Here is a 23,033-nt window from a genome sequence, read left to right on the forward strand (position 1 = left end):
TCACTCAGATTCTATCAGAACTCATTGGCCTAAAAGAGCCATTTATCAATTGATGTATAGTTCTTTCCTATATATGGCATGGTTTTGCTTGGTACTTTCTCTACCACAGGTACTTATACTACCATGGAATATTTTGAATCATATGTCCTGAGGTACAGGACCCTTTTTGAGGCCCAATCAAAGCCAGGCCCAACTGCCTCATCCAAAAAATGGTCCAAGGCCATCTTGCTAAGTACAATATATGCTGCCTCCAAATCTCAAAGAATCCTACTACTACTAAGAGTTCTGCTTCTTTCTTAGTGGTGTGAAATGCAAGGTACAAAACTTGTCCTTTGACTTCACTGATGTACCTGGCCTTTTTAGTGCTTACCTCTCACTCTTTAGAGTGTATGTTTCTCATTAAGGTATTCAGAACCCTTGCCATTTCTTATTCGTCAGGATCAATTACATAATATCATCAATATAGTGGATTAATGTATTATCCACCAAATGGATTACATTAATTCATATGCCCAAGTAGTTCTTGTTCCTTCACACAGTATTCTGATAGAGGGCAGGATAATTAATAGCCTTCAGGTAAAACCAGAAGTATAGATTGTTGTCTACATCAGGTGAATGAAAACCAATTCTGATTTTTCTTCTTAATAATTATCAAAATAAAATTCTCACCAGATCAGTATTCACATACCATGTGAACAAAACTGTGTTAATTTGCTCTAGAATGGATACTACATTTAGAGCAGCAGTTACAGTTGGGGCTATCACTTGATTAAGTTTGCAGTGGGCTGTTGTTATCCACCATGATTTATTCAGTTTTGCACTGATCAGACTAGTGAATTAAATGAGACTACTATGGCAATATCATTTAAGTCTTTGAGAGTAGCATTAATCCCTGCCATTCTCCCAGGGTGCATTATTGATTTACTATCTTGGCATCTTATCTTTACTAAGATGTTTCAGGGGCTTTTACTTGGCTCTTACTTTGAAGGTGAAGGTTTTGTCTTGTGAGAATTTTGCCTGCATCTATGTATATCCATTCCAAATATATATTTGGGAACTAGGAAAATGATCAATGGATGGGTCGGTGAATCCAGTGAACTCACTGAGAGATGAGGCTCATGAGGAAACAAGCCATCATGTTAGAAAATCAAGAGAAAGTGTGAAGATTCCCACAGAGGATATAGATGATGTAATATCAGTAACAGACCCTAAAATAACTAGCTTAATATGATCAAAGGAGTAGAAAACAAAATTGAGAATTTTATTAGCAAACTAAGAAATATAGTATGAAATGAGTATATATTCTAAAATTTAAAAAGTAGCTAAGGGCTTCCCTGGTGGCGCAGTGGTTGGGAATCTGCCTGCCAATGCAGGGGACACGGGTTCAAGCCCTGGTCTGGGAAGATCCCACATGCCGCAGAGCGACTAAGCCCGTGAGCCACAAATACTGAGCCTGCGCATCTGGAGCCTGTGCTCCGCAACGGGATAGGCTGCGACCGTGAGAAGCCCGCGCACCGCGATGAAGAGTGGTCCCCGCTCACCGCAACTGGAGGAAGCCCTCGCACAGAAACGAAGACCCAACACAGCCAAAAATAAAAAAAATATATATATATAAAAAGTAGCTAAAAGAAATAATTTAATTGATATGTTTAATGGTAGATTAAAAATTGCTTGAAGAAAGAACTGAAGGAAGTTACCAGCATGAAGCACAGAGAGACAAAAGAATGGAAAATAGAGAAGAGAAAGAGAGTAAGATTTGCAGAGAGGAGATATAATATTTATGTAATTAGAGTTCTAGAAAAAGAGGAGAGAATAGGACAGCATCAATATTTGAGAAGAAAATGCCTGAAATTTTTCCAAAAATGAAGAAAGAGTCTAAGTTACAAATTAAGAAGACTTACAGGATCAGAGCAATATAAATAAAAAGAAATCCATATCTTGGCACTTCACAGTAAAAGTAGGAAATAAAAGAAAGAGTAGATATTAAGAGAAACCAGAGGAAAAAACAAGATTATTTTCAAAGGAACAATAATTATCCCAACAGCTGACTTCTCAAGGGAAACAATGGAAGCATAAGACTCTGGAATAATATCTTCAAAGTGCTGAAAGAAAGTGACCTATCCAGTAAAAAACATCCTTCAAAAAGGAAGCTCAGAGAGCATAATAAAGAAGCTTGTAAATGATAGCAATTATAAAAGCTTGACAAAAAATAACACCAAAAGAAAACTATTGCTGGGCTCTGAAGGAAAACAGGAAAGAATTTGCAGGGCTGCTGTAATCCTTGAAAGAATTCAAGCACATGAGGTGAGCCTCACACTTATGGATTTTCCCCTGAAAGCATTTTCTAGTTTTTGGGGCACTAGGGAAAAATGTTTACACTTGTGATTGGATTCTTACTAGGCTGAGGAGACTGAGATTAAAGTTTGGGGACAACAGCATGACTGGAAGTTGAGGGACAAAATCCAGGAAAGAAGGGAAACAAAGAAAATGCTTTTTCAAGTATTGGCATTTTTTTTTTTTTTTTTAAAGGTCCACCTCGGACAACGCACTTTTTTTTTTTTTTTTAATTATTATTTATTTATTTATTCATTCTTGGCTGTGTTGGGTCTTCGTTTCTGTGTGAGGGCTTTCTCCAGTTGTGGCAAGCGGGGCCACTCTTCATCGCGGTGCGCGGGCCTCTCACTGTCGTGGCCTCTCTTGTTGCGGAGCACAGGCTCCAGACGCGCAGGCTCAGTAGCTGTGGCTCACGGGCCTAGTTGCTCCGTGGCATGTGGGATCCTCCCAGACCAGGGCTCGAACCCGCATCCCCTGCATCGGCAGGCAGGTTCTCAACCACTGCGCCACCAGGGAAGCCCCAAGTATTGGCATTTTGATGTGGTTTTATTCCTTATCCCAATTTTTGTACTTTATGGCAAAATATATTTTCTTGAGTATGGAGCAAAAAAGGACCTTCCTTTACTTCCTTTTCTCTGTGAATTAACTGTAGTTTCTCACTTTCTCTATTCTTGGTGCTCTGGCATTTTGGAACTTGAGGATTGGTAGGTTAACCCCTACCACGGTTAACCAAGTCCAAGAGCTAACAAATTGCCTGCCATCATGCCTTTGGTATGCAAACCAAACAATCCCCAGCCAAAGTCCATACCACCTCCCCCCCCCAAAAAATCTCTCCTTTTATCACACTTATACAATCTGGAACTCTATCCGCTACAGGGCCAGGTAATGGACAATTGGAGACCACTCCTATAGCTAGAGCCCACTGAAATTATTCCAACTATCCAATCATAATTTGTTCTGCTTGCTTACCTTGCTTTTGCCCATACCTTTCCTGGAAATCTGAAACTGCAATAGAAGCTCCCACCCTCAGTTCCAATGTCTGTCTGCCTGCTCATCTCTATAAGGTGCTTCCATTCCTGATGTGCCATGTCTCCCATTTCTAGGAGACTGTGAGTATAATAAAAAACTTCCTCCTTCATGGCAATTATTTCTGTGTCCGTGTGTCTTACTATAACTGCTCAAAACAAGTCCCTGGTAGTACACTTTTAGAAAACTCTGAGTTTTAAGTAGTGAGTTTTTTGGGGTTTTTTGGGTTTTTTCCTAATCAACTAGGGACTTTGCTCTTGACTTCATGCAATGGCCAGCTTAAAGACCTATTCTACTTCGGTCTGAAATATGTGGACCAAAAGTACACAGAATTGGCCTGCTGCCAATACCAGGTCTATCCCTTCTAGCCACTTTGAGTTTTAGTCTGGTGAAATCATCCCTGATTGGGACCATTCAATTCTTCATATGGACACAAAGAATCTCATATTTTCCAACCCTTATGGTAATTTAGGCTGACTATTCACTGAATGTTTGTAAAGGTTGTTTCACCCTTCTTTTCTATAAATAGCACAATAGAAAACCTTGGTAAAATCTGATCTGGGATTCTGAGAAACGATAGAATTAAAACAAGAAAGCAGATTGCAAAGTATCTTGTGGAAACATTAAAAAATTGGATGAAAATGCACTTGATAGGAATCTTATACCTAATTTTTTTTCCTGCACCTTGAAAAGCTAGCTTATTGACTTACATCTGGATAAATGAAACAATTAATTCAACCAAATGGAGATTTACTGTCCAAGCTCTCAGTTCTTTCTGTCCTCTCTCAGAGTAGGAATGCTGCCTTCTTCTTTTGTTTTGTATTATTTTACCTATGTGCACAAAATGTGTTTCAGTCATAGGCCTGGATTACAGATTTATTTTTATTACAACAACTTATGAAAATATATGAGAGAAATAAATAGTTTGATTTAGATAGAGTACTTGGAGATATAGCTATAACATTTGTATTATACTATAGGCCCTCATCTAATTAAGTGGATTTTACAACATTTCAAAAGTGTACACTTAAGAACCATAAAGACAGTCTATCCTCATTGCAACTCAGCTTGTTCCAAATTCTGTAATGGTGATTAGGGAAACCTCTTTACCATTACTAAAGTGCCTCTTGATTGCTAGCTCAGACAACAGCAAATTATTTAAAACAAAAATGATTATTTCATTTTTATGTCTTGATGGATATATATTTTTGGAAATATTTTATGTTGTTTAAATACATTACATTTAAAAATATTTTTCATTGTTTGACCACCCTTTATCTGAGTTTGTGAGACTTTGTAGGATGAACATTTATTTGTGCTTTGTGTGATTTGAAAATGAGTATGCACTCAGGGCAAATAATAATAGTTATGCCTAAGACACACTGAGCCCTTACTATGTGTCTGGCACTGGCCTAAATACTTTATGTATATTACTCAAAACAACCCTCTGATCTGGGTCTCAACAGTATTCTCTTTTCATTTTTTAAAAAATAGGTTACTCTATTTTTAAAGACTTTTCTTTTTTGAGAAGTTTTAAGTTCACAGCAAAATTAAGAAGAAGGTACAGAGATTTTTCTATATAATTCCTGTCCCCACACATGCATGGACCCCTCTATTATCAACACCACCTATAGTCAAACATTTGTTACAATTTATGAACTTACATTAAGATATCATTAAGAATCACTCAAAGTCCATAGTTCACATTACGGTTCTATGAGTCCGGACAAGTGTATGCATCCTTATAGCATCATACAGAGTATTTTCACTGCCCTAAAAATCCCCTCTGCTCTGCCTACTCACCCCTCTTCCACTCTCCCTACCCCCTGGAAATCACTGATCTTTTTACATATCCATAGTCTTGCCTTTTCCAGAATGTCACATAATTGGAATCATGCAATATGTAGCTTTTTCAGATTGTCTTCTTTCACTTAGTAATATGCACTTAAGTTTCCTCCATGTCTTTTTGGGGTTTGAGAGCTCATTTCTTGTTAGTGCTGAATAATATTCCATTGTCTGAATGTACCAGTTTTTTTTTTTTTTTCATCCATTCACCTACTGAAGGACATCTTGGTTGCTTCCAAGTTTTGGCAATTATGAATAAAGCTGCTATAAACATCTGTGTATGCAGGTTTCTGTGTGAACACAAGTTTTCAAATCCAAAAGAGCACAAGGTGCACAACTGCTGGATCATATGGTGAGAGTATGTTTAGCTTTGTAAAAAACCACCAAACTGTCTTCCAAAGTGGCTGTACCATTTTGCATCCTCTTCAGCAGTGAATAAGTGTTCCTGTTGTTCCATTTTCTCATCAGCATTTGGTGTTGTCAGTGTCATGGATTTTGGCCATTCTAATAGACGTGTAGTGGTATCTTATTTTTTTTAACTTGCATTTCCCTGCTGACTTACAATGTGTAGAGCATCCTTTTCTAGGCTTATTTGCCATCTGTATATGTTCTTTGATGTGGTGTCTGTTAAGGTCTTTGACCATTTTTTATTTGGGTTGTTTGTTTTATTTTTGTTGAGTTGTAAGAGTTTTTTGTGTATTTTGGATAACAGTTCTTTATCATATGTGTCTTTTGCAAATATTTTCTCCCACTCTATGGCTTTCCTTCTCATTCTTTTGACATAGTTTTTAATTTTAATGAAGGCCAAGTTATCAATTATTTGTTTTATGAATTGTATCTTTGATGTTGTGTGTAAAAGTCACTACCATACCAACAGTCATCGAAGTTTTCTCCTATGTTATCTTCTAAGAGTTTTATAGTTTTGCATTTTACATTTAGGTCTGTGATCTATTTTGAATTAATTTTTGTGAAGGGTTTAAGGTCTGTATCTAGATTCATTTATTTGCATGTGGATTTCCCCATAAAGTTGCAAACTGTATTAGGTCAATTCCTTGCCTACCTTCATTCAATGTTGTATGCTCAGTAATAGCACAAAGGCTGGCACACAGCTGACAATCAATACAGGTATGTTGAAAGAATGAATTTAAACAGATGAATATGGTGCCACATGAATAAAACGGTAATAGACACATAAATAAAGTACACAGAGTAATACTTGGCAGGACTAAATCTGGGTAATTGTCTGTTCAAGACACAGTTGCATATTGCAGGATTTTAGGATCTCAGCAGGAAACGTTGGATAATTAGTTTATTTCCTTACATAGGATTGGGCCAGTTTTAAAGAAACCAACAAGGGATGTGCAGGATGGCCCTGAGGCCTAAAGGAGAAGGGATGGAGTAATTACTGGACCCCAGAGAAGCTAGATGCTGCATGAAGAGTGCCATTTGATAGGAGCTGAGGCCTTCAGTAGAGGAACTCATTCAGCTGATGGCAAACTTACAAGGAGGGAGCTGAGAGAAGGAATAGCTTGTACTTGCTCTGTGTATTAGTGTTCTCTTGTTGCTGTAACAAATCTCCACAATCTTAGTGGCTTACAACAACACAAATTTATTATCTTACAGTCTTGTAGGTCAGAAGTCCTACATGGGTCTCACTGGGCTAAGTCAAGGTGTTAGCAAAGCTGTGTTCCTTCTGGAGACTTCAGGGGTCAATCTGTTCCCTTGCCTTTTTCAGCTTCTGGAAGGTACTGGCATTCCTTGGCTCTTGGCCCCTTCCTCTAGCTGTAAAGCCAGCAGGGTAGCATCTTCAAATCTCTCTCTGACTTTCAGACCTCCGCTTCTGTCCTTACATTGCCTTCTCTCTCCTCTCTGTCTCTCTAACCCTCCTACGTCCCTCTTATGAAGAACCTTGTGATTACATTGGGCCCACTGGGATAGAACAGACAAATCTCCCCGTCTCAAAATTCTTAATCATACCTACAAATTTCCTTTTTCCATAAAAGGTAATATATTCACAGGTTCTGGGGATTAATATGTGGATGTCTTTGAGGGGCCATTATTCAGACTACCATATACCCTCTTTAACCTCTTTTCTCCTGCCAGTGTCTCCCATTGGCTCAATCCAACTGGAAGCTAGAGGGAAAGGAACCCATTGATGTAGTCTATGTAGATTAGCTTCCCTGGGTACAGTGCTTGATGAATTTAGAAGTATAATAAAATATATACAGAGAAGATCATATGAAGCCATTAATATTATTACTAGTTGTCATTTGGTTCTACCCTACACATTTTACAACCTGAATAGGATCTTTCATTTATAACTTTGATTCCTTTAATAATATGTGCTATGCCTCCACTGTGTATTTTTTGAAATTTAAAATTGTTATAAACATGAAATAATTGTATAGAAATGCCAATATTTGATTTGATTTATTTTGGTTTTATTCCTCTCAAATAAAAATCTCCTAGATCCAGAAAAACAAGGGAAAAAGTCAGCGCATTACAATTTTCTCTGACTTCAAATGTTTCAGAATACACAGTCATTTAAATAATTTGAACAAACTATGATAACTATATATTTGATTCAGTGGACAGAGATTTTTGTCCCACCCATCTAAGGTAATTGTAGTCATGTCATTGGGTTCTAGAGAATTATTGTTAAATAAGTATGTTCATATTTATGTGGCAAATTCTTAGACCAGGTATAGATTATTATCTTCAAATATTTAAGGCATATAAACCCAGTAAATATGTAAAAAGTCATAATGTAAAAGCAGTGGAAAGAACATGTTAAGGGATAGCTTAGAAAAGAATAAAAGAGAATGGAAAGATTTCTTTATTTGAGATTGAAAAGTGAAAGACATGCTGGAACTAAAGCAATGATTAAGTAGCCAAAATGATACTTGTAAACAGTTAAGTGTTGACCAGGTGGGTGTTGGATAATTTAACTCCTTTTGCAATCTGTCTTCTCTGTTATGAAAGACTCTTGGTTTACATGGTAATAGCTGTTATCTTATGAAATGTTGTTCAAGATCTTGAAGATGTTTCTGAAATGTGTTATTGTAGTTATGAAACTTCCTAGTTACTACCAATATCTCTTCATTTTCAGGAGTTAGAGGAAAATGACTCAGTTAACCCAACCTAAATGATGTAGTACCTTGGTGAGGATTTATCATTATGGGCAACTATTCTTGAATATTGTCTTTCTCTGGTGCCCCTCCTTTATGGGAGTGCATTTCCCTAGCATATGAAGGTATTTCACACAAATTATTTCTTCTCTGAGGAAGTTGACAGACATTGACCTTAGGTATCGAAACGTTTAAACGTGTCTGATTTTATAAGTAGGTTTGCTGGTAGAGTCAGGAACCAGTTTCTTTCATCAGCATTTCCAGAAGTCACACATAAGCCTTGTAATAAACTATACCCAGGAATCACTAAGATACACTTTGCTTCCAGAGATCTAGTTAGTCTTTTAATCCTTCCTTACTCTAATCTTTCTTCTGATGTCTAGGTACTTGGTAGATAATTAAAGCTTTCTTTCACACATTGGGTTTGGCAAAATTATTTACATCTCAGGAAAATTGCATTGTTCTTTTTTTCTAAACTTTTTTCTAAATATTTTCTACATTTTTCTAAATTTTATACCATTCATCTCATTCAGCTGAATGTCAGGGTGATAAGGGGGAAACAACAATATTATTGTTTGTCTGTTAATTGAAAACTTCTGTATAAAAATAGATTTTTACAAGATGGACAAATCCACCTAGTATTATTTTACATCAAACAATTATTCAAGATTATTATAACCATTCCAAGATGAAGTCAGAAATCATTTATTTTTCTTCATTTTCGTTTAGTCATTTTACAAACCTTATCAAACAGGCACTATGTACTTGCACTATAATATGGTGTGCCCTCTTTGGGGGGATAGATATGTTTAATACATGCTTTTGTTTCCACATTACAACTGAACTGTACATGTTATGTATTTTTTTATGCTCAAAGCTGGGGATAGGTTTAAGGTGAATTTAGTTATCAGTGGCATTGTACAATTGAGGAATTATGGAGTCTGATATAGAGAAGATGACAATTTTTTACCTCAGAAGAGATAAATAGGTAACTTATAGTTCAGTTGATAGGTTCAGTGACAGAGAAAACTATAGGATACTTACTGGAGAACATAGGAAAAGGAGTCAAGACAAAGAAGGGTCAATGAAGGGACCCCTTTGCATTTTCAAGGATAATTAAGGCTGACTGGGAGGAGGAAATAGTGATGAACTTGAGAGGATATTTCTTGTTCAAGGAACTGAAGCAGGTTGGCAAGGTGACATTGAGGATTTGAGAAGAAGGGAAGACTGGCTCGCAAGGAGACCAAGGACCACATCAGAGCAGGTCTTGTAAGTTAAGCCAAATACACCTTTTTAAGCTTCTGAGAGGATGTGTGACTAGTGAGAAGGTATTTACCTCTCGGTGCCTTAGTATCCTTATATGGAAAATGTGTATAATAATGCTGGCTACCTCATATGGTACTTGTGAGAATAGAATGGTTTTATATATACCTCCCATAAAACAGTGCCTGGCATAGTAAGTACTGGATAGATGCCAAGTTAACCATTGAAGCATTTAAAGCAGGAAAATGTCACCATATATAAAATCTCATCCAGAGCGGACGTCTTTCTTTATGATATGTTTGCTATTTCCTTTATCATTATGGGATTTTTATGGTTTTCTTGGAATAATAGGGTAAACTAAGTGAATAATTGCTTAATCACCAGGAAATTCATTAAAAATAGTTTAACTGAAAGTTAATTTTCAGACCACTTAATTAATAAGCACTCAACCTTTCCCTTTTTAGAATAATTTATCATGTTTTTCCACAGTCTGTATTTGGACAGCTACCATAAACACAGCTTGATCAGCTCAATATTCTGCATAAATCTAACAGAAACCAGAGGTTCTCTGGCTGTATCTGTTTCCTGAAGAGAACAGTTCATGCCAAGTTTCTGTGGCAAAGGTCAGTAGTTAATAGATACTGTGGTACACTTAATAACCCTATGAAATCCTGGATGTTAAACCACAACTTGGAATCATAGCTCTATTTTTCAGATGTGTTCTTTTGCACATAGCTTTAGGTGCAGAAACAGATTTCCTGAACATTTCCACTTCTTTTCTTTCAAGTGTATCTAACTTAAAAAAATATGTTTTTGAGTTATTTCCACCAATGCCGCCCTTGTTTCTTTCATTTACACACTCCTTCAAGGTAAAATTAGAACATCAGTAATTGCAAAGAAACATTTTATTGAATAACAAAGCACAACTGTTCGTGCTGTTCAAAATTACATAGGAATAAAGATAATGGCAGCCAGTTTAAAGCATTGCAGAGTCTTCCCTTGCCTTCCCTTCCCTTTGTTTCCCTGTTTCTCTCTGTATATGAAATCTCTGTAGACAGAACTCTGGTATTTATTTCCATTAAGAGTTGGATGTTTTCCAAATCATTTTCAATTCAAAATTATAAATGAGTAGTTGAAAAACAATAAAATGTATCAATATTAAAACATTCCACTTAAAGAAGAAATATTTCAAACTTTCATATAGCATGTCTACCCATAAATTTGGTGTTGTCTGTTGAGATGAGTGTATTTTTATGTGTATGCTAATTAGGGCAATAAGATGATTTTTATGATTGTAAACATGCTCCGTCCTACTCCATCTGTTTGCCTTTTATATTTAAGTGCAAAAAGAAAGAGTACTCTCTGTCCATAAGATTGGAATTTGAATTGAGGCTGTATAGAATATAGCTAGTGCACTGTAATTGCTAGAGGTGCTCTGTTGATTTTATATATATTGATTGAATAGACTGCACTTGAATGGCATCTACGTGAAATCTGATTACAGCTTTGGAATTAAAAATGGAAATGGTCCAGTCCAAATGGAGTTGTAATAATGTTCTTAAACATTATTAAGAACAACAGAACTGAATAGAAGAATAGTGGAACTGAAAAGAACCTGGGAGATCATCTAGCCCTACCCCTCATAGGAACAGGTGACAACACTAATGTTACCGAGTCCAAGCTTCTACCGCTCACCGTACAAAGGCAAATACATTGAGAGATGAGGTGTTGGGGCAAAGAATAGCAACTTTATTTGGAAAGCCAGCAGACCAAGAAGATGGTGGACTAGTGTCCCAAACAACCATCTTACTTGAGTTAGAATTCAAGCTTATTTTATACTAAAAGGGGAGGGGATGTGGCTCATTGTTGCAAACTTCTGGGTGCCAGAACATTTGTTCTTAAAGCTATCCACCTAGGTCTGGTCACAATGTTCCTATAAACCTCCAACAAGACAAATGTTATTCTCTGTACCACAACTTTTTATATCTATATGAATGAAAAGTGTTATACCTTTAAAGGTCAAGCCTGGGAGACAGAGCCTTGAGAATGGGCTATCGTGTATATTTTAGGCTATAGGCAACATTCTTTTACAAGGATGCAGAGCCAGCACGACTGAGCACAGGCAACAGAGAACAAACGTTAGAGCTAAAGGAATAGATCCAATATGGAGTTGGGTTTGTTCTTCTCTGTTACACTAAAAGCCAGTAAGGTGAGATTGATAACCATTGTTGTTGGCAAGTGGGGCCCCTACCTTAGATGGAAGAAAGGAGCATTCTCAGATTTCTGCTAAGTCCAGCTGGTCTTTCCTTATTTCTCCTTGGTGGTCATTATTTTCAGCTATAGAAATACTTATAAAAGTAATGTGTGCATTTCCATAAAGACAATGAGTTATTTCTTTCTTACTCTGCCTGTCCCAATGGCCTGTCATGAGGAACTTCAGCTTTGAGGGAAAAGGTGACAAAATTCAAGCACCTTCCATCTGCCCCACTAATCATCCTCCAATCACCTTATACCCATAATTTTATAATAAACACTTTCATTTGATAGGACTTGAAACCATACTAATAATGTTGGGTACTTCCCCCTGTTTTTTTCTTAGAATAATTTCTTCTTTTTCATTTTTCTAGTTAACTTCTTTTATAGTCAAAGAAATAAAAAGCTTGTATTGTCGCCCTTCCAACATCGGTAACATATTCTAACTAACCAGTGTATTACTGAGAACCAGAAAATGTATTAATTATTCTGGAACTGGAGAATGGAACTTGATTTAGGAGGGCAACTTTATGTCAGGGTCTTGAGGAGCTCACAGTCCAAAGTAGGCTGTCAGAGAATTCCCATATCTTGTAGGATGGGCCTGCGTCAGTGTCTCTGCCTCTCTGAGTAATTGGCTGGGAGCATGTGTATAGTGGTGGTGTGGCCTTTGCATGTATATAGTGCTGGTTCACGGTGCAGCAGCTGGAAATGTCAATCTGTGACTTTCCCTGTGTCAGAAGATGCCTAGTGTTGTATTTTCATGGTTGCTACACGCTCCCATCAAATGCTGAATTTATTTCCCTTCTGCATCAATCTGTGCTGGGACTATGAGCTGTTTTGGCTGATGCAATGCAACAGAAGTGACTGTGTATAACTTCTGTGACTGAGCCTTAGGTCTGCAGTGTCTTCCTTCACTGCTTGTAGTGATCTCTCTTGGAAATGAGATGCCACATAAGAACTCTGCATACACTGAGATGACCATGAAGAAGCCCACTTTAGCCACATAAAGAAAAAAAGTCCACATAGAAGAGCACAATGGTGCCAAACAGGTGAACAAAGACTTTTTGGATCTATTTCCCAGCCCAGATAGCAGGAATGCAACTGAGAGACTGACCTCAGCCAATACTGCCTGGAGCAGAAGCACTGCCTGGGAAAGCTCTGCTCAAAATCCTGACCCAAAGAATTATGAACAAATAACAGTGGTTGTGATTTTTAAATCTCTAAGTTTTGGTTGCATTTGTTACCATAAAGATGAATCTGCCATAGCATCCCTGCCACACTCAGGTATTGGCTATGAGTAGCCTGCAAGAGGACTGCAATCATGGTGCAGCAGCTGGGGCTGTCAATCAATCACACTGAAACAGCCAATCAACTGAAATAAAATTCAGTGTCTTTTGCACTAACAAAGACTTTACATGTGCGTTATTGACTTAATGACCAAATACAGGTGAAGGCCTGCAAGATGGAGAAGAGCCTGTTGTGGAGAATAGAAAGGCAGTGAGGAAATTGTTTTTGGAGGGTGGAGAAAATTCAGCCTGTTTCATATGTTGGTGGAATGTTTGATAACACTGTACCTATGATATCCTGGAAGAGAGGAATGTATCTAATTAACTCATGGATCTGGCTATGGGTGTTTGTCCCATATTGAAAATGCTAACTGACTTCATTTAAGAACCTATTTTGAAGTAAGGTGAGAGAAATCAACAAAAAAAGGAGCTGTTTCATTTTCAAGCAGAATTTAGAGGAACTACATGTAACTTAGGACTTGCCAGGGTTGATAATAAAACTGATTCTCAGTCTCAGCTTCTCTAACTGGTACAAAGTCCCCAAGGCTCTCTGGATACAGAACCAAGATCAAATCCAGGTGCTTGCCTGTAAAATGTGACCTCAAGGTCAATATCAAGTCGAGGGCATTTGTGGAAGACCCTTTATTAGGATCTCAGAAAATTTGAAAACGTAGTGCTTTGACCTCTCAGTTTGACAGAAGAGCTTCTATGAATCTTAAGTGATTTGTCCCATGACACCTGATTCACAAACCAAAGTAGAGGAAAGCATGTCTTGAAGATATTTGTAGATGTGGCCTTTGTCTACTGGTGTGCATTATAATTTTTTATTTAATTTTATTTTTTTCACTTTGTTGTTATTTTCAGTTTTATTGAGATATAATTGACATAAAACACTGTATAAATTTAAGGTGTACAACATAATGATTTGATTTACATACACCATGAAATGATTACCATGATAGGTTTAGTGAACACCCATTATTTCATATAGGTACAACAGTAAAGAAATAGAAGAAAAATTTTTTTGCCTTGTGATGAGAACACTTGGGATTTACTCTTAACAACTTTCATTTGTAACACACAGCAGTTGTAATTATCTTTATCGTTGTACATTACATCTCTAGTACTTATTTATACTATAATTGGAAGTTTGTATATTTTGACTACCTTCATCAAATTCCCTCCCCTCCACCCCTGGCTCTGGTAGCCACAGATCTGATCTCTTTTTCTATGAATTTGTTTATTTGTTTTTGAAGTATAATTGACCTACAACACTATTTTGATTCCTGATACACAGCATAGTGATTCAATATTTCTCTACATTTCAAAATGATCACCATGATAAGTCTAGTTGTCATCTGTCACCATACAAAAATATTACATAATTATTGACTACATTCCTCACACTTTACATTTCATACCTGTGGCTCATATATTTTGTAACTGAAAGTTTATACCTCTTAATCTCTCTCACCTATTCCTCTCCACCCACCATCTGGAAACCACTTGTTTGTTCTCTGTATCTATGACTTTGTTTCTCTTTGGTTATATTTGTTCATTTGTTTTGTTTTTTAGATTCCACATATAAGTGAAATCATACAGTACTTGTCTTTCTTTGTCTGACTTATTTCACTTAGCATAATACCCTCTGTGTGCATCCATGTTGTTGCAAATGGCAAGATTTCATTCTTTTTTATGACTGAGTAATGCTCACTATCACCACTTTTATTCAACATAATATTGGAAGTCCTAGCCACAGCAACAAGACACGAACAAGAAATAAAAGGAATCCAATTGGAAAGGAAGAACTGTCATTGTTTGTGGGTGATATGATTCTGTATGTAGAAAACCCTAAAGACACCATGAAAAAACTACTAGAACTCATCAATGAATTCGGTAAACTTGGAAGATTAAAAATTAATATACAAAAATCTGTTGTGTTTCTATACACTAACAATGAACTATCAAAAAAAGAAATTAAGAAACAATCCCATTCACAATTGCATAAAAAGAATAAAATACCTGGGAATAAATCTAACTAAGGAGGTAAAAGACCTGGACTCAGAGAGCTGAAATACTGATGAAAAAAATTGAAGATGACACAAACAGAAGGTTATACTGTGTTAATGGATTGGAAGAATTAATATTGTTAAAATGATCATACTATCCAAGGCAATCTATAGATTCAATGCAATCCCTATCAAAATACTAATGGCATTTTTCACAGAACTAGAACAAATAATTCTAAAATTTGTATGTAAACACAAAGACCCTGAATAGGCAAAACAATTTTAAGAATAAAAAACAAAATAGGACGTATCATGCTCCCTGATTTCAAACTATACTACAAAGCTACAGTAATCAAAACTGTATGGCACTGGCACAAAAACAAACACATAGGTCAATGAAGATCTATGTGACTAGAGAGCCCAGAAACGAACCCACACTTACATGGGCAGTTAATCTACAACAAAGGAGGTGATAATATACAACAAGGAGAAGACAGACTCTTCAATAAATGGTGTGGGGGGAAAACTGGACAACTGCATGCAAAAGAACCAAACTGTACTACTTTCTCACGCTATATACAAAAATAAACTCAAAATGGATTCAAGACTTAAATGTAAGAGCTGAAACCGTAAAACTTCTAGAAGAAAATAGGCAGTACACTTTTTGACATTGTTCTTAGCAATACTTTTTGGATATGTCTCAGTCAAGGAAAACGAAAGCAAAAGTAAACAAATGAGACTATATCAAACTAAAAAAGCTTTTGCACAGCAAAGGAAACTATCAACAAAATGGAAAGGCTGCCTACTGAATGGGAGAAGCTATTTGTAAACTGTATATCTGACAAGGGGTTAATATCCAAAATATACAAAGAACTCATACAACTCAACATCAAAAACAAACAAACAAACAAAAACCCCAATTTCAATATGGGCAGAGGGCCTGAATAGACAATTTTCCAAAGAAGACATACAGATGGTCAACAGGCACATGAGAAGATGTGCAACATCACTAATCATTATGGAAATGTAAATCAAAACCACAATGAGATATCATCTCACACCTGTCAGAATGGCTGTTATCAAAAAGACAAGAAATAACAAGTGTTGTCAAGGATGTGGAGAAAAGGGAACCCTCATTCACTGTTGGTGAAACTAAGTTGGTATAGCCACTATGGAAAACAGGATGGAGAGTCTTTAAAAAAATTAAAAATAGAACTACCATACAATCTAGCAATTCCACCTCTGGGTATTTATCCAAAGAAAACAAAAACACTAATTCGAAAAGATATATGCACCCCTATATTCATTGCAGCACTATTTACAATAGCCAAGATATGGAAGCATCTAAGTGCTCATCAACAGATGAATGGATATGGAATACCTTGTAATTTGATATACAGGAAAGTCATATTTTATAGGAACTGTACCAGTTTGGACTGAAAGGGTTAAGAATTTGAAATGAAAAGAGATGACCCCTGGGCCCCCAAATTTTACAGGCAAGAAGCAAGCAGAGAAAACCACTCAACTGAAGACATGGGCACTGTTTTATGGAACATGGAACTGTTTTATGGAACATAAAACAGAGGGTGAAATCACGCTCTGAGGCGAATCACTCCATGGGAGCAGAGGTGGATTGTAATTAATGGACACTTCCTGTCCTCAGAGCAGTAGGAATTGGTGACATATGCTCAGTGGATTTTAAGGTTGTTATGGATAAGTGACTATTGTGTGTCTCCTGTTCCCCCCTTTTGGAATGAGAAGGTCTACTTCAGTTATTGTCTCTGTTTCCCCATTATATGGTTGGATGACAGTAGGGGAAGACCCCTTTTTGGTTTTTATTCGTATGTCTCTGAAGTTAAGATGCTGCACCCAGAGAACTGTGTTTGAAGAAATTATTCTCATCTGGACCTGATTTAGATAAAGAAATCCTGGTCCTCAAGCCTGGGCCTGATGCTATAATAGAATGAAATTTTGAAATTTGGGGGAGAGGGTTGAGTGTATTTTATCTGAGGGAAGGAATTGTGGACAGAGGGCAGAATATGTGTTTCCAAAATTGGTCACAAAAATACTTCTCATCCCACATGCTAGTTTGCAATGTGACTTTTCCTTAACTGTATTAATTATGGAGTCTATTTCTCCTCTGCGGGTATCTGGGCTATCCCTGGTCCCTGTTTGACCAATAGAATACAGCAGAAATGACTTTTTGCATCTTCCCAGTCTTGGCTTTACAAAGTCTTTAGTTTCTATCTTCACCACTTGGAAGCCAGTGGCCCTATAAGAAACCCCACTATCCTAAGACCACCATACTGTGAAGAAGCCCAGACTAGCCATTTGGAGAGAGAACAGCCATGTGGAGGATCGCTTAGACACCAGCAATGTGAGTGAAGCCTACTTGGATCTTCAAGCCCAGCCCAGTTACCAGCTGACTGCTGCTGACTTAATGTCCCTTGTGCAGCAGCAGAACAATACTGACCCATATCCGAACCCATATATTCATGAGAAGATAAAATAGTTATTGTTTAAAACACTTTTGGAGAAGTTGGTCATGTAGCAATAACTTCCAGTCTTATAATTCTCTAGCTTCCCCTGCATCAGTTGTTCAGTTTCCTTAGTATGTGCCTGCCTGCAGTCCAGGAACAAACATAGCTGCTGTGCTTATTGGGGATGCTGATTTGTGCTGCCTATGCAATTGTAGTTTTTGATCAATTATGTCATTTTGTGTCCCTCCTCCGATTCTAAGTTGTTAATCTATTGACTCCAGAACATTTCTTCATAGAAAACAAAAGAACAGAACAAAATACAACATGAAACAAAATTTCCTTCCTTTGCTGCATTTTTCTCCTGTGAATACTTTTCCTTAATCTTCCTGAAATATGTCTTAATTTTAGTTCAATAGTTTCCCTCCTTTCATTCTCAGAACTTTAATGAATTTGTTTGTAATTTAATACATTTACAATCATTCAGTGTTTAGGTGGGAGGAGTAAACTTGAGTGTCTAATCCATATTCTGGAACATGGAGTCCATTCATCCACATTCTAATCAACATTTACTCATTTATCTCCTTATTACTTCAACAAAAGGATTGTCTTACATAAAGCATCATATTAGGTCTTAAGCATATTCTGTAGGAGCTTACAATACAGTGAAGGAGGCAACCATTTAAACAGGTAACTAACACAAGTCAAGGTGAAATGAAAGCTGAAAGGAAGTCGCATACAATGTGTAGTTTGGTCACAGAAATGTAGCTCTTAAATCTGATGTGGGAATGTGGCGATAACTTCACAGGAAAGGGAACATGTGAGCACCTAGCACTTACCATAGTGTGCTCAGGTAGGCATATGAAGTATATTTAATTGAAATGTTTAATCTTGATTCTGGTGCAAGTATGCCTTCAGTAGGTAGACAAGATAAGATGGATTTTCATACCCAGAGAAAAGCAGGAATAATCACTTGAAAGAGCCAACAATGGTAGCAGGAAGTTTCATAGCATATCTGGAATACTGGATTTGTGGAGTGATGAAGTGACCCATTTGGCTCTAAAAGGGCAATGAAACTGATGGCAGAATATAAATAATTTGTAAGGAGATATATATACTTCTTTTTAGTTGATACTGGGAAGATCTAGAATATTCTTGAATATAGTAGTGATGAAATATGAAAAGAAAATAATGATGGGATTATATTGACATGGAAATGGTTACGATATGAAAGATAAAGAATAGAGGAAAAGCAAAGAAACTTTCTAGATTTTTAGCTGGGGGATGAATATTTAGCTCTTTTAGCAATGAAAACAAGTGATAAACTGTGAAGTATTGCAAAAAATCTGAATCAGAGCTTTCCAATTGAATCTGTTTTCATATAACATAATTAACATGGAAATTGTGGCAAAGGATCTTTCTGTGGTTCAGATACTCACTCTTGTCCTCCACAGCTGTGATCCCATGACCTAGATTGTGAAATTGAGCTGCCACTTAGTCTGATTCATTAAACAACATCCTAAAAATAGCCACTGAAGTAGTAACATGAAATCTTACCAAATGGCTGTTAATGGAGATCTAAAAACCCATTATCTGGTAACTTACGCATATTTCTTTTTTTCTGATAAAAATAGATTACTCAGATTATAGGTAGCTTTTAATTGCATTTAAAGGAACTCACTGAACAAACTCATTTCTAGTGGAAATGCAATGAAATTCTTTTAGCCTCAATCCCAAGAAAATAAGAAAAAAAGTGGTTAAATGATATTTAAAACCAAGCTAATTTACTGAATTTTACGGACAATTTAGAAAATTTTATACCACACTTGTACCTGAAGTATCTGAAAAGAAATCCCATTGAATTAACAATTTTAATAATTCTTACCTTTACGCCACATATTATATTATTCCATCACTTAAAAATTTTCTGAATTGTTAACTTATTTTCCCAACTTTCTCACTCCAGGTTTCTTACCTGCAGGTCTTCCCCTCTTGATTATGAAGGTCTCACCTGTTGTCTACTTATGAAAACTTCCTTTCAATAAGAGAGAGAAATTTTATTCAGTGTTACAAATGAATAAAAGATAAATGGACTTCTGGCTGTCCTGAGCCTTGAAATCCTAAATAAAAATCAACTTTCTGAACTGCAAAAAATCTTTCAGTTCTCTCCTCCTCATTCCACTCTGTCGTCTAATGACACTAAGTTCATTAAGGTGTCAGTGGTTGATATTTCTCCCTGAGCATATTTGCACTTTAAAGGCTTTTTGAACAAATACCTAAAATATTGAAATAAAAATTTTTCAAAGATCTTGAAGCATGAAATGCAGGAAAAATGGAAGAGATGACAGGTGGTCAACTTGAAATTTCATGAAGTGAGTTTTCTGGGGAAAGGAATTTAATAATTAGGGAACAAGTTTGGGGAAGAAGTGTCTTCCCAGGATTCGGAAATTACATCATACTGGGAACTATCAAATATTTCACTTTATAAGGCCATCATTTGGTCAGCTAGTCACATTTCCTTGTGTTTACATTATCTCAGCCCAGACCATCTGAAATTTAACTGAAACAGACTAGTGAAGTTATCAATTATGAAGAAAAATCAAACAGGGAAAATACCTTTACTTAGAGTCAGTGGGAGTATTGGCACTTCTGTCTTATGAATGCCATGCTATTAGAAAACAGAGACAGTCAACATTGTAACTTGGAAATAAGAGCATACTATTAGATGTGGGCATAGAAAAAAAATAAATGCACAGAAAGGATTTAAAATACTGACTTACACTGAGGGAAATAAAATGGCAAGTAGCAATGTTTTATTATTGTACTATGAAAACAAACCTCCCAAATGTTCAAAACAAACAATTCCAGTATTACAAAATCTCATTAGCAATTAATCATAAGAGTATATAGACACAAATGAGATTAGAAATAATATTTCTAGAAGGTACTTTAGTTCCAAATCTGCATGGACATAGAAACCTTGAGCACATTAACATGACCTATTGTAATTAGAACTCAGCCAAGATAGGGCACTAAAGACAATTTATGGGATTGGAGCCCTGTAAGAGCTGCATAACCTGATGAATCATTTCCCCAAACTCTGCTGTAGTTCCAGGGCTCTCATAATTCTAATGATAAAAGCACCTAATGAAACAGTTCTGAGGAGGAAGCATGTTTATCAAACTTTACTAATTGTGTTATCCTTTCACTATCTCATAGCTGCACTGATGAGACCCTAAGGGAAGACTGTCTACTATCAAAGGAAGACTCCAATTCATCTCTACTTAAAAGCGGTAATTTTTCTCCTCTAAAAAAAAAAAAGTTGGCAGTGAGAGGAAGATTATTCTTTTCTTTCAGTCCAAGAGAAAATTGAATCTCAAAGTGTAAAATAGTAAAAAGGTGTCTTAACCACTTCTTTCCTAATTTAGGCCCCTTTGGCTCCACTGGTTGTGCCAACAGTCCTCATTTCAGAGTAAAAGAAAAGCTATATGTCTGGATTTATTTTTAACTATCCAACTTGGTAAAGGTATATTAAAACACAAATACAACGTGCTATTTCAATTAGCGTTGCAAAATTTATACCCACTATTTTCTGCTTCTCCTCTTCTTATTCTTGTTGTAGATTCAGAGAGAAGCAAATGGAACTGAAAATAGGATTTTTAAAAATATGTAATTTATTTTTATAGTCAGGTTTAAGTATAATTTATATACAGTAAAATTCATCTTTTTCAGGTGTGCAGTTCCATGAGTTTTGACAGATATATAGAGTTATGTAGCCACCACCACAGTCAAGCTGTAGAATACAAACATGGGCTATTTGCTTTAAAAAGTTCTTAGAGAAGGAGTGCGTTGAGGAATGATTGCAGTGGTAAAATGGAGTGAGTCAATTAGAGTGAGCAAAGCCATGAGAAAATAAGGCTGATTGTACAAAGGGAGGAAGAAAGAGGTGGTTAAGAGAGAAAAGGTAAAGAAATAGTGAAATAAAGGACATGGGCTGCAAGAATGGCACTCACATGATCAGAGTTAGGGATTTGGACCCCGTGAAGGAGATCCTGTATATATGGTCTCCTTACCACCCCTTTCATTTTTTCCAGTCTCCTCTGTTGATCTTTCTCTCTTAATGAATCCTGCATGGTGGGACACTGCTTTAAACCACCTAGGCCTTATGTTGACTGTTTAATCCAATTAATATATGGAGTAGTAATTTTCAAACTTTAGTATGATTCAAATTGTCTGTGGAGCATTTAAAAGTTTGTATGATTAGACACAGCTCCCAAAGATCCTGATTCAATAATTCTTACATGGGACTCCTTTTAAAAGGTTAAAAAAACACTGCAATTAGATTTTGGAAAACAGAGTAAAATATTTTAGTATCAAGAGTACTTACAGACACAAAATATGCCATGAAGTGAGCACACGATGAGACCTATTCCTGCTAAAATGCTAAGATGCACACTACACAAAGAAGAGCCCTCTAGGCCCCGCTGTTACTCCTTGCCCCATACAGAGGAGGGTGAGTGGGATAACTGGCTGCAGAATTGGAACAGCTGCCAATTAGTCATTGTGGTCTTCAACTCCTCTCTACTCTCCCTTCTTTCCATTTTTTATATTAGAATATCTTTCTCTCCATTCCCTTCTCACTCTTTAAATACATCTCCTCACACAGAAAGGGGCTGGTAGTCATTTATATTCAGAGTAAAACCCATTCATTCTAGTTTATTAAGTCTCTTATTACCATTTTCTAACTATTTAACTCTAACAAAACAAAAAAAAATATTTTAACTCTTGTAAAAGCAGGGACCACAAAACAGCAGCTTGCCAAATAAATGTATGTTTTATTCGGTAGATGATATTTTAAAAAATAATTTGAATTAGGTGCCAATATTTTAAAATGAAGATATTTTAGAAAAAAAAAATGAAATCCCTCCTTGGTAAAATGTCTGTAATGGAAAATGCTTCAGAATAATCAGTATTGTGCTACAGATCTGGCATGTTAGCCTAGTTTTAGTCCTTGGTGGGTGAGATGATCAGCCAAATCTAGTAATTGGTAGAAAGGGCCAAGTACCTGAGACAGCTGTTTTAAGCCTCATTTTGCTTTCTTTCAAAAATGGATTTTTAATGGTGAAATTCTGGTCTTTTTACTTAGCTTGAATGAATGTTAGAACTAGTTTTCAGTAGTGAAACTGAAGGTATTCAGCAAGATGTATGCACCGGCTGCTCATGTATGTTTTTAAATCCTGCAAAGATGATTATGGGTCATGCCTGAGCACCCCAGGTTGTTCTCTAATCCATCCTTGTATATCCATTGGTTTAGGAGCTTTTAGGATTGCATCATACCAGCAAGAGGGCACAGAACAGTACCTCAGGAATCTTTCAGTTCCTGCCTTGAGGAAACCTTTAATAAGGCTGTGA

General features: G+C 36.5%; 1 long non-coding RNA gene across 1 annotated transcript in view; it reads left to right on the forward strand.

Moving 5' to 3' along the window:
* The window catches only part of LOC132363706 (uncharacterized), a 490,033-nt gene extending 469,119 nt beyond the window's left edge, over positions 1 to 20,914 (forward strand). The window contains exon 3 of the long non-coding RNA XR_009502644.1: positions 20,841 to 20,914. This is a non-coding gene — a long non-coding RNA (uncharacterized LOC132363706). The remainder of the gene's footprint in view (positions 1 to 20,840) is intronic.
* Positions 20,915 to 23,033: the final 2,119 nt, after the last annotated feature.

The sequence above is a fragment of the Balaenoptera ricei genome, chromosome 3 (genome assembly GCF_028023285.1).
Source record: "Balaenoptera ricei isolate mBalRic1 chromosome 3, mBalRic1.hap2, whole genome shotgun sequence".
NCBI classification, from domain to species: Eukaryota; Metazoa; Chordata; class Mammalia; order Artiodactyla; family Balaenopteridae; genus Balaenoptera; species Balaenoptera ricei.